General features: G+C 45.7%; 1 long non-coding RNA gene across 1 annotated transcript in view; it reads right to left on the bottom strand.

Moving 5' to 3' along the window:
- Positions 1-2,521: 2,521 nt before the first annotated feature.
- The window catches only part of LOC137570809 (uncharacterized), a 100,605-nt gene continuing 86,551 nt past the window's right edge, over positions 2,522-16,575 (bottom strand). The window contains exon 3 of the long non-coding RNA XR_011031195.1: positions 2,522-2,606. This is a non-coding gene — a long non-coding RNA (uncharacterized lncRNA). The remainder of the gene's footprint in view (positions 2,607-16,575) is intronic.

The following is a 16,575-nucleotide window of genomic DNA, read 5'->3' as shown; positions in this document are numbered from 1 at the left end:
CCTTATTTCCCCCACTCTCCCAAAAATACACAAATAAAACTTTTGATAAAAAAAATACAATTAAAAAACAAACAAACACCTAAGAAATAATTACATTTTTTCATTTTTTTTCTGAATATTCCCATTAAAATGCATTTTAGAAAAATAATTCTAAGCAAAATGTACCACCCAAAGAAAGCCTTATTGGTGGTGGACAAAAACAAGATATAGATCATTTTGTTGTGATAAGTAGTGATAAAGTTATTGGCGAATGAATGGGAGGAGCGCTGAAATGATGCATAAGGTGAAAAAACACTGAAGGCGGAAATGGTTAAGATGATGATAAAATTTGCAAACAGAGCTCCTCCCACAGTACAAATATGTCTGCATGAGACCACAGGATATTGACAATTTTGAACTGTACAAGTCACAATAAGCATCATCAGGAGTAGGGGAAAAAAATGCAGGTGACTTTTTTCAGTGCATAGCATAGTGCAAAGTACTGTAAGTGACAGGTACAGTTATGTACATGTAATGATAAAATACCTTACCTCTAGCCTTATGGTTCTGATTTATGAATAGCTGATAGATAGATACTTTATCATTGCAGTTCTATAAACCTTTTCCTGTAATGGTGAATATAACATATTATTAGATGCATGCAAGCATAAGTGAAAATGTTTTCTGTGTAAAAACAGGGAAAGCATTAACAAGCCTGTGTTCCTTTTTTTATCTCCTAGGCTGGCAGTCTAGTGTGGTGATTCTGGGTGGCAGTCATGTAATAAAGCTTGCCTCTGGGTCTTCTCAATTCAGTTGACTTCAGATAAGACATGATGAATGAGGGCACTGAGGAAACTGTAACCATTAGCTCCTGAAACATGTGTTAGCAGTAAACTGTTATAGTCTGGTGCGCTTCCCTGAAAATAAACAAAGCATTGTTATTTTACTTGGGGACAGACATAACTCATCATTTTTAATTATTAATGTGTATTTTTTATTTAAAAATGCAATTCTGTGTATCATCAAGCGAAGTGTACATTGCATCCACTGCACAAAAAGCATCTTTTTTTGCAGGACAAGTAATACAAAATATAGACTCTTGCCTTTGCATAAAATGTTGCCAAATATGTTTCATAATTTTTTTTATGTTTTATGGCAAGTACAAAGTAAGGAATGTTGCTCTCTTACAGTATTGCATCAGCTTGTGTGCTGTTTGGACCCATATATTTTTAAGATTCACTATTTTGGACATGACCTTTTTTTTGTTTTGTTTTACAAATCTATGAATACATTGCTGTTTGGGGCAATTGGAGGCACTAATGCTGCCATTTTCTGTATGATACTCCAAAAAAAGACGTTTACAAACATTTTTGAAAGGTTTTACTTCCTTCCTAGGGAAGGTGTTAAGGTGATATAAGTAATCCACTCCAGGATTTGGCTGTTTCCCCTGAGAGGGTTGAGAAAAAATGCTTATGACAGTCTAGGGAAAATTTCCTAGAACTGCGGGTGGTACTGTGATTTTTTTGGCAAACCAATTTTGCAAATTCCACTAATGTCATATTTTAAAGCAGAGTTCCCCAACCCTGTCCTCAAGGCCCACCAACAGTACATGCTTTGCAGGAAACCATAAACATTCACAGGTGGGGCAATTAGTGTCTCAGCAGAGGTGATTACCTACCTCCGTGACTTCATACAAAACATACACTGCTGTTGGGCCTTGAGGACAGGGTTGGGAAACACTGCTCTAAAGGATAATAGCAAAACCTCTATACAAATTAGAACCATCACATTTTCTAGGTATGTGTAGGAGAACAGTAGCAGCAACGTGAAAATGTTCCAAAGGATCTTGTGGTTTTCCAGAAAATCGCTGTTAAAGTTACAGCAGGCAAATTGCAATTTTGCGTGATGGACAGTGTACAGAAGGCAGTATAAATATTAGGAGGTAGAGATGAAACTTAAGTTTGGGAAACCGTGGCACTATGTGTAAAACTCAACTCACTAGCAGCACTCTATGCTGTCAAAACAGGAGACTGCGTTGCTAGCTGGCATCATAAAGTAAATGACATCTGTAAGGAAGGCCACCAATGAAGGTGTCTATAAGTAGTGTTATGACTTTAGGCCCAAGGATGGAGGACCTAAGACAAAGCATGGGTAAGCAAGAGCAGTAGTAATGTGTGGCCAGTGGCAACTGGAAGAGGATAATACACAGAAGTGGATAATACAAGTTGGATAAATGCACTACTGTAACGCAGCAGGAGGAGGTGGTGGTCTCTGAGACAGTGTAGACAAAATTGGTAGATGACAGCCTGAGCTGAGTGTAGTGCATCGTCAATGCCACCCAGGAGTGGATAATACAAGCTGTGTGAAGGGAGTACTTAACCTCCCTGGCGGTAATCCCGATCTGAGCCCGGACTGAGATTCAGCTGCTTAGAGCGGAAAGCCCAAGCTCTCAGGGCTGGCCAAAACTACTGCATGCTTTGTTTTCCTGGGTCCCGCGCGCGATCACCCAGGCTCCTCCCCATGGCCGCCTGGATCCCCTTACCTCCATTCTTTATCCCGGGATCCTCGGTGGCCAATCAGGATGGCCGAGCAGCGGTGTGGCGTGACATTGGGTGGCGTGACGTCATCTGTGGGTGGGGAAAAAATTAAAGTGGACCCAAACTTTTGCACAGGGAAGATCCCCCCCTCAGATCCATAACTTAACACACACACATACTGTATATAGTGCTGCCCATAATTATTCATACCCCTAACAAATTTTGACTTACATTTTATTTAACCAGCAAGTCATTTATTGACGGGAGTTCTGGGTCACCATGAGCTTGCTGGTTAGTCTGTCCCTCTCTTTGATGGGAAATGACATAGGTGTCTCCCAAAAGATAAATGATGTACAAGAGGCATTATTGTGGCAAAAAAAAACAAAAAACATTTCTCAGATTTTATTTACATTTGAGCAAAAAGTGTCCAGTCCAAAATTATTCATTCCCTTCTCAATAATTAATAGAAAAGTCTTTATTGGCTATTACAGTAATCAAACTCATTCTATAATTGCAGACCAGCTTTTTGCATGTCTCCACGGGTATTTCTGACAATTCATCTTTAGCAATGAGCTCCAAATCTTTCGAGTTGGAGGGTCTTCTTGCCATCACTCTGATCTTTCGCTCCCTGCACAGATTCTCAACTGGATTCAAGTCAGGACTCTGGATGGGCCACTCCAAAACGTTAATGTTGTTGTTGTCTACTAACTATTTCTTCACCACTTTTGCTGTGTGCTTTGGGTCATTGTCATGCTGAAATGTCCACTGGTGCCCAAGGCCAAATGTATCTGCAGACTGCCTGATGTTGTCATTGATAATTCTCATGCATTGCTCTTTTTTCATGGTGCAGTTTACTGTGATTAGGTTCCCTAGTCCACTGGCTGAAAAACACACCCAAAGCATTAGGTTCCCACCTCCATATTTGACAGTAGGGATGGTGTTCTTTGGTTTGAAGGCTTCTCCTTTTTTAGGCCAAATTAAGGAAACATCATTGTGACCAAACAATTCAATGTTTGTTTCTTCTGACCATAACACAGACCATAACACAGAAGAAAAAAAGGTCTTCCCCTTTGTCCAAAAGAGCATTTGCAAATGCCAGGCGTGTTTGTGTGCCTTATCTGGAGACGTGGCGTCCTCTTTGGTCTGCAGCCATGGAACCCAGCAGTGTCCGTTGGGTTGTCTGCCTTGAGACATTGCCACCAGTAGAGGACAGATTCACCAGGATGGCCTTGGTGGTGATCCTTGGATTCTTTTTCACCTCTCTCACTATCCTCCTGGCCAGCAGAGGTGTCACTTTTGGCTTCCGACCATGTCCTCTGAGATTTTCCACAGTGCGGAACATCTTGTATTTTTTAATAATACTTTGCACTGTAGCCACTGGAACTTGAAAACATTTAGAAATGGCCTTTTAGCCCTTTCCTGACTTGTGAGCAGCCACAATGCGCAGCCGCAGGTCCTCACCGAGCTCCTTTGGTTAGCCATGACTGTCCACAAACCAACTGCAAAGAGTTGCTGTTTTTCACCAGTTGAGTTGATTAAAACAGCTGTTCCCAATTAACCAGGGTAATTAACCAGGTAATGATGCTTTAGAGCAGCTTGGACTATTTTAAATGGTATAGAACTCTGGATTTTCCTACAGACTGTGACAGTTTGTGAAGGGTATGAATAATTTTGGACTGGACACTTTTTGCTCAAATGTAAATAAAAGCTGATATTTTTTTCACCACAATAATGCCTTTTGTACATCATATTATCTTTTGGGTGACACCTATGTAATTTCTCGTCAAAAAATTACTTGCTGCTGGTTGAATAAAATAAACTTTAAAGAGAAACTCCAGGAAAAAATAATGTAATAAAAAGTGCTTGATTTTTACAATAATTATGTATAAATTATTTAGTCAGTGTTTGATCATTGTAAAACTTTCCTCTCCCTGATTTACATTCAGACATTTATCACATAGTGACATTTTTACTGCTGGTAGGTGATGTAACTGGAACGAGATGCTGCTTGCTTTTTTGGCAGTTGGAAACAGCTGTTTTTTCCCTCAATGCAACAAGGCTCCCACAGTGTGATGTCAGGACCTCAGACCTGTGAGGCGCTGACATCATATGTGGGAGAGGTTTTACCACAAAATCAGCCATACAGAGCCCCTGATGATCTGTTTGAGAAAAAGAATATGTTTATTTTTCAGAAAAGGAGGTATCAGCCACTGATTGAGATGAAGTTCAATTCTTCTTGGTTACAGTTTCTCTTTAAGTCAAAATTTGCCAGGGGTCTGAATAATTATGGGTAGCACTGTATATCCTACTTATATTACAAATGTTAAAGTTTGGATGTTTGGGTGTTTGTTACTCGATCACGCAAAAATGGCTGAACGGATTTGAGTGAAATTTGGCACACATATACCTGAATTAACATATAGGATACTTTTTATTCCCATAACCAAAAAGTGGGCAGAGACAAATACAAATTTCACTGGGAAAATGGAAACCGCAGCCAATCTTACACTGTATAAATAAATACTGTATATATATACATATGTGTGTGTGTGTGTGTGTATATGTATGTATGTTTGTGTGTTTGTGTGTGTGTGTGTGTGTGTGTGTGTGTATATATATATATATATATATATATATATATATATATATATATATATATATATATATATATATATATATATATATATATATGCCCCTCTGAGATACAGTTGGTGACAAGACAATATACTCTGTATCTGTACAGCGCTGCGTAATATGTCGGCGGCATATAATTACTTAATGCTTCTGCCTGGATTTTGACTACTCTGCCTGCTGCCTGCACCAACCTCTGCCTGGATTTTGACTACTCTCTGCCTGCCACCTTTTAACTGACAAAACCCCCTGCGCCTCGCGTAGCGCGTCACGCTGAAAAAATGGGCGTGGCCACGCAACAGAATGTGGGCGTGGTCATGGGTGGAGCCAAATATACATGATTTTAATATTGCTGTGAAAGGTCTGCCAGGGAAGTTTGAGCTCTGCCATAGTGTTTCCCCCCCTTCCCCCAAAATACATGTAATCTTACAGCATTTCACCAAAAATCCACGTAATCTGGCAGAGGTTCTTCCAAAATACAGATAATATGGCAGTGGTTCCCAAAAAATAGATGTAATCTGGCAGCAGCGATTCCCCCAACATACACATAATCTGGCAGCAGTTCCCCAAAATACATTTAATCTGACAGCAGTGGTTCCCCAAAAATAGGTAGCCCCAGGTCTATAGGTGTCCCCAGAATAGGTGGCCAGGGGTATAGATGTCCCCAGAACAGGTAGCCAGGGGTAGAGATGTCCCCAGAACAGGTAGCCAGGGGTATATGTGCCCAGTATATGTAAGCAGGGGTACAGGGCCGGTTCTAGACTGGCACATATGAGGGGGCAGTCAAATGGGTAGGGGGCAACATGTTCGAGGAAATTTGCGGCGACTAAAGTGGGCATGGCAAGTAAATACACATAATGAGAGACAGCGTTTCACCAGTAAATGCACGTAATGACAGACAGCTTTTCACCAGTGAATGCACGTAATGAGAGACAGCTTTTCACCAGTAAATGCACGTAATGAGAGACAGCTTTTCACCAGTAAATGCACGTAATGAGAGACAGCTTTTCACCAGTAAATGAACATAAGAGACAGCTTTTCACCAGTAAATGCACATAATAAGAGACAGCTTTGCACCAGTAAATGCACATAAGATACAGCATTTCACCAGTAAATGCACATTATTATTATTATTATTATTATTATTATTTAGTATTTATATAGCGCCGACATATTACGCAGCGCTGTACAGTGTATATATATTGTCACTAACTGTCCCTCAAAGGAGCTCACAATCTAATCCCTACCATTGTCATATGTCTATATTATGTAGTGTAAGTACTGTAGTCTAGGGCCAATTTTTTATGGGGAGCCAATTAACTTATCCGTATGTTTTTGGAATGTGGGAGGAGACCGGAGTGCCCGGAGGAAACCCACGTAGACACGGAGAGAACATACAAACTCTTTGCAGATAGTGCCCTGGCTGGGATTCGAACCAGGGACCCAGCGCTGCAAGGCGAGAGAGCTAACCACTACGCCACCGTGCTGCCCATGTCCATATATGTCCACATAATAAGAGACAGCTTTTCACCAGTAAATGCACATAATGGCAAACAGCCAGTGTCCTCAGTATATGTAGCCAGCAAATATATGTGCCCAGTATCTGTAGCCAGAGGTATATGTCCCCAGTATATGTAGGCAGGGGTATATGTGCCCAGTATATGTAGCCAGGGTTATATGTGCCCAGTAGATGTAGCCAGGGTTATATGTGCCCAGTAGATGTAGCCAGGGTTATATGTGCCCAGTAGATGTAGCCAGAGGTATATGTGCCCAGTCGATGTAGCCAGGGTTATATGTGCCCAGTAGATGTAGCCAGAGGTATATGTGCCCAGTAGATGTATCCAGGGTTATATGTGCCCAGTAGATGTAGCCAGAGGTATATGTGCCCAGTAGATGTAGCCAGAGGTATATGTGCCCAGTAGATGTAGCCAGGGTTATATGTGCCCAGTAGATGTAGCCAGGATTATATGTGCCCAGTAGATGTAGCCAGGGTTATATGTGCCCAGTAGATGTAGCCAGAGGTATATGTGCCCAGTAGATGTAGCCAGGGTTATATGTGCCCAGTAGATGTAGCCAGGGTTATATGTGCCCAGTAGATGTAGCCAGGGTTATATGTGCCCAGTAGATGTAGTCAGGGTTATATGTGCCCAGTAGATGTAGCCAGGGTTATATGTGCCCAGTAGATGTAGCCAGGGTTATATGTGCCCAGTAGATGTAGCCAGGGTTATATGTGCCCAGTAGATGTAGCCAGAGGTATATGTCCCCAGTAGATGTAGCCAGAGGTATATGTGCCCAGTAGATGTAGCCAGAGGTATATGTGCCCAGTAGATGTAGCCAGGGGGTATATGTGCCCAGTAGATGTAGCCAGAGGTATATGTGCCCAGTAGATGTAGCCAGGGTTATATGTGAGGATGGAGTGATGTGTGTGAGCCAGCCCTGAGCCCCACAGCTCGGGGTGACCCATGCGTCACTCCTTTCCCATGCAGTGCCCCGAGTCGATGCGCAGCAGCAGAACGCAATGGACGTTCAGGTAAGTGCCTGTTTTTAAATTTTTGGGAGATGGGTGCGGATGGCCCCCCCCGGCGCCGGCCACGCTTGGGGGGGTCGTCTGCGCTACCCAGCCTCCACCTCCGGGCTGTTGCTGTGGTCCCTAGGCAGTGAGAGAGCCTGGGGCCCCACAGCCCCCCCGGTTGTATGGGGGCAATGGGAAGCCTCCCCGAGGCGCTCCTGGATAGTGCTGTATAGCATGAACTAATTCCCGCAGGGCAACCGCTTCGCGGTATTGGTTTTTGACCCTGCAAAGTTTGGCATGCGAAAGCAGATGCATTTCTGCATGAGCATGTCTCATGATAAGCCATTTTAGCCAGATTTGCACAGCTAGACTTGAAAGGGTTAAGCTTGGCGTAGAGCACGCATACATTTTCTTGTGATTGAGCATATTTGCATTCTGTCCTTTGGAGGCAGGTGGTGGATGGTTTGCTCTATGAGTGGGCTGTCTGTGCCTGTCCTCCCCCCCCTTCTGGAGTGATGTGTGTGAGCCAGCCCTGAGCCCCACAGCTCGGGGTGACCCATGCGTCACTCCTTTCCCATGCAGTGCCCCGAGTCGATGCGCAGCAGCAGAACGCAATGGACGTTCAGGTAAGTGCCTGTTTTTAAATTTTTGGGAGATGGGTGCGGATGGCCCCCCCCCGGCGCCGGCCACGCTTGGGGGGGTCGTCTGCGCTACCCAGCCTCCACCTCCGGGGTGTTGCTGTGGTCCCTAGGCAGTGAGAGAGCCTGGGGCCCCACAGCCCCCCCGGTTGTATGGGGGCAACGGGAAGCCTCCCCGAGGCGCTCCTGGATAGTGCTGTATAGCATGAACTAATTCCCGCAGGGCAACCGCTTCGCGGTATTGGTTTTTGACCCTGCAAAGTTTGGCATGCGAAAGCAGATGCATTTCTGCATGAGCATGTCTCATGATAAGCCATTTTAGCCAGATTTGCACAGCTAGACTTGAAAGGGTTAAGCTTGGCGTAGAGCACGCATACATTTTCTTGTGATTGAGCATATTTGCATTCTGTCCTTTGGAGGCAGGTGGTGGATGGTTTGCTCTATAAGTGGGCTGTCTGTGCCTGTCCTCCCCCCCCTTCTGGAGTGATGTGTGTGAGCCAGCCCTGAGCCCCACAGCTCGGGGTGACCCATGCGTCACTCCTTTCCCATGCAGTGCCCCGAGTCGATGCGCAGCAGCAGAACGTAATGGACGTTCAGGTAAGTGCCTGTTTTTAAATTTTTGGGAGATGGGTGCGGATGGCCCCCCCCGGCGCCGGCCACGCTTGGGGGGGTCGTCTGCGCTACCCAGCCTCCACCTCCGGGGTGTTGCTGTGGTCCCTAGGCAGTGAGAGAGCCTGGGGCCCCACAGCCCCCCCGGTTGTATGGGGGCAACGGGAAGCCTCCCCGAGGCGCTCCTGGATAGTGCTGTATAGCATGAACTAATTCCCGCAGGGCAACCGCTTCGCGGTATTGGTTTTTGACCCTGCAAAGTTTGGCATGCGAAAGCAGATGCATTTCTGCATGAGCATGTCTCATGATAAGCCATTTTAGCCAGATTTGCACAGCTAGACTTGAAAGGGTTAAGCTTGGCGTAGAGCACGCATACATTTTCTTGTGATTGAGCATATTTGCATTCTGTCCTTTGGAGGCAGGTGGTGGATGGTTTGCTCTATAAGTGGGCTGTCTGTGCCTGTCCTCCCCCCCCTTCTGGAGTGATGTGTGTGAGCCAGCCCTGAGCCCCACAGCTCGGGGTGACCCATGCGTCACTCCTTTCCCATGCAGTGCCCCGAGTCGATGCGCAGCAGCAGAACGCAATGGACGTTCAGGTAAGTGCCTGTTTTTACATTTTTGGGAGATGGGTGCGGATGGCCCCCCCCGGCGCCGGCCACGCTTGGGGGGGTCGTCTGCGCTACCCAGCCTCCACCTCCGGGGTGTTGCTGTGGTCCCTAGGCAGTGAGAGAGCCTGGGGCCCCACAGCCCCCCCGGTTGTATGGGGGCAACGGGAAGCCTCCCCGAGGCGCTCCTGGATAGTGCTGTATAGCATGAACTAATTCCCGCAGGGCAACCGCTTCGCGGTATTGGTTTTTGACCCTGCAAAGTTTGGCATGCGAAAGCAGATGCATTTCTGCATGAGCATGTCTCATGATAAGCCATTTTAGCCAGATTTGCACAGCTAGACTTGAAAGGGTTAAGCTTGGCGTAGAGCACGCATACATTTTCTTGTGATTGAGCCAGGGTTATATGTGCCCAGTAGATGTAGCCAGATGTATATGTGCCCAGTAGATGTAGCCAGATGTATATGTGCCCAGTAGATGTAGCCAGAGGTATATATGTGCCCAGTAGATGTAGACAGAGGTATATGTCCCCAGTAGATGTAGCCAGGATTATATGCGCCCAGTAGATGTAGCCAGATGTATATGTGCCCAGTAGATGTAGCCAGATGTATATGTGCCCAGTAGATGTAGCCAGATGTATATATGCCCAGTAGATGTAGCCAGGGTTATATGTGCCCAGTAGATGTAGCCAGAGGTATATGTCCCCAGTAGATGTAACCAGAGGTATATGTGCCCAGTAGATGTAGCCAGAGGTATATGTGCCCAGTAGATGTAGCCAGGGGGTATACGTGCCCAGTAGATGTAGCCAGATGTATATGTGCCCAGTAGATGTAGCCAGAGGTATATGTGCCCAGTAGATGTAGCCAGGGGGTATATGTGCCCAGTAGATGTAGCCAGATGTATATGTGCCCAGTAGATGTAGCCAGGGTTATATGTGCCCAGGCGATGTAGCCAGAGGTATATGTCCCCAGTAGATGTAGCCAGAGGTATATGTGCCCAGTAGATGTAGCCAGAGGTATATGTGCCCAGTAGATGTAGCCAGGGTTATATGGGCCCAGTAGATGTAGCCAGATGTATATGTGCCCAGTAGATGTAGCCAGATGTATATGTGCCCAGTAGATGTAGCCAGAGGTATATATGTGCCCAGTAGATGTAGCCAGAGGTATATGTCCCCAGTAGATGTAGCCAGGGTTATATGTGCCCAGTAGATGTAGCCAGATGTATATGTGCCCAGTAGATGTAGCCAGATGTATATGTGTCCGGTAGATGTAGCCAGGGTTATATGTGCCCAGTAGATGTAGCCAGATGTATATGTGCCCTGTAGATGTAGCCAGAGGTATATGTGCCCAGTAGATGTAGCCAGGGGGTATATGTGCCCAGTAGATGTAGCCAGATGTATGTGTGCCCAGTAGATGTAGCCAGATGTATGTGTGCCCAGTAGATGTAGCCAGAGGTATATGTGCCCAGTAGATGTAGCCAGGGGGTATATGTGCCCAGTAGATGTAATCAGATGTATATGTGCCCAGTAGATGTAGCCAGGGTTATATGTGCCCAGTAGATGTAGCCAGAGGTATATGTCCCCAGTAGATGTAGCCAGAGGTATATGTGCCTAGTAGATGTAGCCAGAGGTATGTGTGCCCAGTAGATGTAGCCAGGGGGTATATGTGCCCAGTAGATGTAGCCAGATGTATATGTGCCCAGTAGATGTAGCCAGATGTATATGTGCCCAGTAGATGTAGCCAGAGGTATATGTGCCCAGTAGATGTAGCCAGGGGGTATATGTGCCCAGTAGATGTAGCCAGATGTATATGTGCCCAGTAGATGTATATGTGCCCAGTAGATGTAGCCAGGGTTATATGTGCCCAGTAGATGTAGCCAGATGTATATGTGCCCAGTAGCTGTAGCCAGATGTATATGTGCCCAGTAGATGTAGCCAGAGGTATATGTGTACCCAGTAGCCAGTAGATGTAGCCAGAGGTATATGTCCCCAGTAGATGTAGCGCAGTGGCAGGCGGCAGTGAGCGGAACTTACCTGCGTCTTCTCTCGTCGCCGGCGCGGGATGATCTGCCGCTACTCTGGTCTGGTCCAGACCAGAGCAGCAGAACTTCCTGCGCAGGAGCGAGACGGAAGGTAAGTCCAGCCCGCTGCCAAGCGCCACTCCGCACTTAGGAGGGGGACAGTCAGCGAGGGAGGGAGAGCACGAAGGTGAGAGAAGGGGGGGAGATTGTCCCCCTTCTCCACCGCTGCCCACAGCTCTTCCTCCACTGCGCCGCTGTCCTCCTGAAACAGGGCGGGCGGCCAATCGGCCGCCCTTTTACGGACGCTGCTGAATTCCTTACGGAATTCACGGGCAGCTTAATTTGTATAAAAAATTACGGGCTGCCCGTAAATTTACGGGCGGTTGGCAACACTGATCTGGCAGATCTTTAATTATGTATGCCTACCACACATCACCATAATAATTACAATGTCATCCTGTGAGACAGGAGGATCCACATGTGTCAGAGCTGTAGGGAAAGTGTCACAGGGGGAGGGGGGCACTGGGGCAGGTGATCTGATGATAACCACACCCATGATTTAGAACTTCCTACTGACCTCAGAGATAATGGCTGCAGCCTGCATAACTCTAGCTATAAACAGAGAACAGGAAGAGCCATTTACTGTAATGCATGTGGTCTTGAAGGAGTGTTTAATTTTTTTTTTATGTGTCAGGGTGCTAGAACTATGTATTTTGAATTAAATTTTATTTTGCTTTGGGACCATGTTAAAGGCAGCAGGAGGAGGAGGTTGAAGGTCCTGAGATAGAGCATGTACCGCATTAGTAACTGGCACTGTGAGCTGGATGTAGTGCATCGTCAATGCCACCCAGAAGGGGATAATATAAATGGCATGAATGGAGTACTGAATGGTGTCAGCAGGAGGAGGAGGTCATGGGCCCTGAGACGTAGCATGGGATACATTGCTAGCTGGCAGCATGAGCTGGGTAAAGTACACTGTCAATGGCAACCAGAAGGGTACATATAAATATCATAAATATTACAGTGAAAGTAGGCGGGTCAGACCAAGATGGTGTGTGCACAAGCACTGCTGCTGTAGTTTGTGCTCTAGGTGGGTAGATATTGCTAGTTTGCATCATTAACTGGATACAAAATGGAGTGAAAAACCCTAATTTGACACCGTTACGGCTCCTACTAACCACTTGTGGACCACAGGCTTACATCCCTCTAGTGACCAAGCTATTTTTTACAATTCAGTACTTCACAGCTTTAACAGTTTATTACTCGACCTCGACCATACAACTTAGCAGCCAAATGAATCTTGCCTCCTTTTCTGCCCGCCAACAGAGCTCTCTGTTGGTGGGATCTTATTGCTGCTGCCATGTCAATTTTTTTTTTCTATTAATTTTAAAAGTGTTATTTTTTTAAATAAAATATTCTAGCGCGGCCGTGATAGGAGTTATCATGGTTTAGTGAATCAATCCCCTACTGTGGAATATAAAGTAGAAAAATATTTCACTCCACAAGACCTCTTAAAATTACTGCAGGGTTTTTTGTTTTGTTTTTCTACTGTTATTAATTTAGTTCCATTTGTTGCCATCCTGTTTTTCTTGCCTGTTCTAAGTACAGCACCATTTCAGGCCACAAACTAATCTCCGCTTCTTGATGTTCTTGTAAGTATAAAAGAATGTGTACATCAGACTTGATTTACTACATTTTTTTCTAGACTTGAAGTTATTGTTGATTGTAACCGAACAAGTAAACACAGCTTGGCTTAGACTTATTCAACATATCTGCTATTAGGCGGGAAGAGTTTGCAACCTTTGTCATATGAAACCACAGAGAAGGCTGCTAAAAGGTTAATACAATACTGTGTATTTGTGTAATTGTAGTTACATGCACACACTTGTAGCAAGAATATTTTTAAAGCACCACCACAGCAAAAACAATAATAATAATAATAATATAAATAATAATAAGGAACTAGGATATACACATATGCACTTCTAGCCATGTGGTGATTAATTTTGAGTGCTGTTACATTGTTATCGAGGCACCTTTGCCTTCTGTAGAAATCTGTAGAGACAGATTTGAGGTGGTTAATAAAGAGGCACTTAAGTGACAAAAAAAAAGAGTTTTACTCACCTGGGGCTTCCCTCAGCCCCCTGCAGCTGATCGGTGCCCTCGCCGTGTCTTTCTGATCCTCCCGTCCTCGCCGGCGACCACATCCAGTTTCGCCGTCAGGACCCGACAGGCATGGGAACACGAGTGATTCTTCGCTTTCCCAGCCACAATATCGCCCCCTATGCTGCTATTGCGGCCTCCTGGCCACAATAGCAGCATGAACGCGAAGAATCACTCGTGTTCCCATGCCTGTCCGGTCCTGACGACAAAACCGGAAGTGGTCGCCGGCGAGGACGGGAGGATCAGAGAGACACGGCGAGGGCACCGATCAGCTGCAGGGGGCTGAGGGAAGCCCCAGGTGAGTAAAACTAATTTTTTTTTGTTACTTAAGGTTCACTTTAAGGACCTCAATTTCTTTTTAAGATGAGTGACAAAGAAGTATAGAGGATTCAAAAGAAAATCAAACTTACTTAGCAACAAACGTTTCAGAAAGATTCAAGATTCAATCACTTTGTCATTGTGTAACTCAACAAAATCACTTTTCATGACAGCCACATGGTGCAAGATGTAGAGGACTTTGACTATGGGTGCCCGAGGGGCAGATCTCAGACAGGGGCACAGCTAGTGTTTTTGTGGCCCAGCCCCAAGCAGCCCATAATTTGTGGCCCCTCCCCGCAGGCAGCATCTGCAAAGGGAAAAATAGGACTGGCCCTCTCGTCGTACGAAGCGTGCCACTGTGAAAAATGTTGTGAACCCGAAACAAATCATTGTTGTAGTGCCCCCAGTATAGGTAGCCTAGTATAGGTCCCCCCCATATAGGTATACTGGTATAGGTAGCCCGACATAGTTCCCCAGTATAGGTAGTCAGATATGGGTGCCCCCAGTATAGGTTAGCCAGGCTTAGGTGCCCCCAGTAGGTAGCCAGGTATAGATGCCCCCAGTAGGTAACCAGGTATAGATGCCCCCAGTAGCCAGGTATAGATGCCCACAGTAGATTCACTCACCTGCTCCTGGTGCAGGCATCTCCATGATGGGCATTCTCTTTTCCTCACTGCATCCTCCTAGTGCTGGTGTCACGTAATGATGCGATAAGCCTACACCAGGGGGAAGCAGCATGGGAGAAAGAAGAATACGTGTCATCATGCAGGCATCCACACTGGAAGTAACCATGGTGACCAGACGCTAAGCGGTGTTGCTGCCGCTTATTACAATCCAGTCACCATGATTACTTCCAGTGATACACGAGGAGAGAAGTGATTCACTGCTGCTAAAGCACGCAGACATTACAGTAGAGAAGCTGCGGGTGGGGAGCAGAACACAGGGGGGCAGCCCAGTCCAAGGCCCCTGCAGGTCCCATTTGAGTGAGCTTGACAGTAGTTATGTATCCACAGATAGATCACATAAGAGAGTGAGTTTTTTAGGAACAGACATGGAGGAAGAGACTGCAGTAAATGTGACAACAAAGAAGGGCAGGAAACAGAGTTCTTTGACTATGTTCCAGGGTGCCTGAAGGGCAGATCTCAGAGCAGGTCCGGTCCAGGTTGAGTGAGCTTGACAGTAGCAATGTGTCAGCAGATAGATCAAATAAGGGGTGAGTTTTTAGGGACTGACACGGAAGGAGGAACCAAACAAGGAGGGGAGGAAGAGACCGCAGTAAACAAACAACAAAGAAGGGCAGGAGACTAAGGGGAGGGGAATGGGGAATCCCAGGGATGCCCGACCCCCCCCCCACCACCACCACCCATCAGTCTTGAAGAACTGTGTAACACCACGGCGACAGTCAAGAAGCCATGATATTACAAACTATGTCATGCATATTATGTATATCAATATACCTTCAATAAAAAGTTTTATGATGAAAAAAAAGAAGCCATGATACACGCATATATGCTTTTCTGGCCGCATGGTGGTTAATTTGAGTAATGTTACATTGTTACTCAGGCTCCTTTCCCTTCTGGAGAAGGGTCTTTCCTTTTACCCCATACAATGTGGAAACAGAGTTGAGGTGGTTAATGACCTCAATTTGCTTTCAAGATGCCTCATTTATGGCAGATATGATGGTGACTTACCCCCCAGTCTTTTCTCCTCAGATGTGTCAATTAAATTTGAAACTATTAATACCAGCGGCCAGATGGCCACAGCTTTCTCCAAGGGTCTCCTTGAGGAGGTAAGCTTTGTGGGTGAGGTGACATGGGTAACAGCGATGGCAAAACAACTGATAATGCAGGAACCACAATTACAATTGCTAAGAGATCCTGATACATGCCCAGTGGTATAGCAATAGGGGGTGCAGAGGTAGCGACCGCATCAGGGCCCTCGGGCCAGAGGGGCCCCAAAGGGTCCACCCTCTATCACAGTATTAGCTCTCTATTGGTCCTTTGCTGGTAATAATCACTTCTATAGATGTTTTGAATAGTAGTAATCCTTAACATACTGTTCCCCATCCCCGTCTTGCAACTCTGACACTGTGGTTGTCCTTGGCAGGTTTTGGTACGACATATCAATTTTTATGTATAGAGTGCTTGGGGGGGCCCCATGTAAAACTTGCACCGGGGCCCATAGCTCCTTAGCTACGCCACTGTACATGCCCCTTTTTGTCATACAATAGGAATGTCTAGGTCTTCCTTGATTGTGTGCGTGAGGACCTGAAAGGGGTCAGTTGAAAGTCTTCCAGTGTAGACAACCTCACTTTCCAGCAAAGACTTGCCCTTGATGAGCTCAAGGGTCTGGATAGTGTTATTAATAAGCCAGTTGACAAGGGGGGCAGTGGACTATGTATAGGAAGTGGCAAATCAGTGTATAGAACCCTTTCAGGTAATCCCTTTAACAACATTGTGAAGAAATTGAATGCAATGATCTATGTGTGCAGGAGATCATCTCCAAAAAAAACAGGAGGTTTTGACAGTGGAGGAGGCCTCTATTTCCTGCCAAAATTACACAAG

The sequence above is a fragment of the Hyperolius riggenbachi genome, chromosome 4 (assembly GCF_040937935.1).
Source record: "Hyperolius riggenbachi isolate aHypRig1 chromosome 4, aHypRig1.pri, whole genome shotgun sequence".
NCBI classification, from domain to species: domain Eukaryota; kingdom Metazoa; phylum Chordata; class Amphibia; order Anura; family Hyperoliidae; genus Hyperolius; species Hyperolius riggenbachi.
The sequence above is the reverse complement of the archived record's forward strand: the minus strand, read 5'-3'. Positions and strand labels throughout refer to the sequence as shown.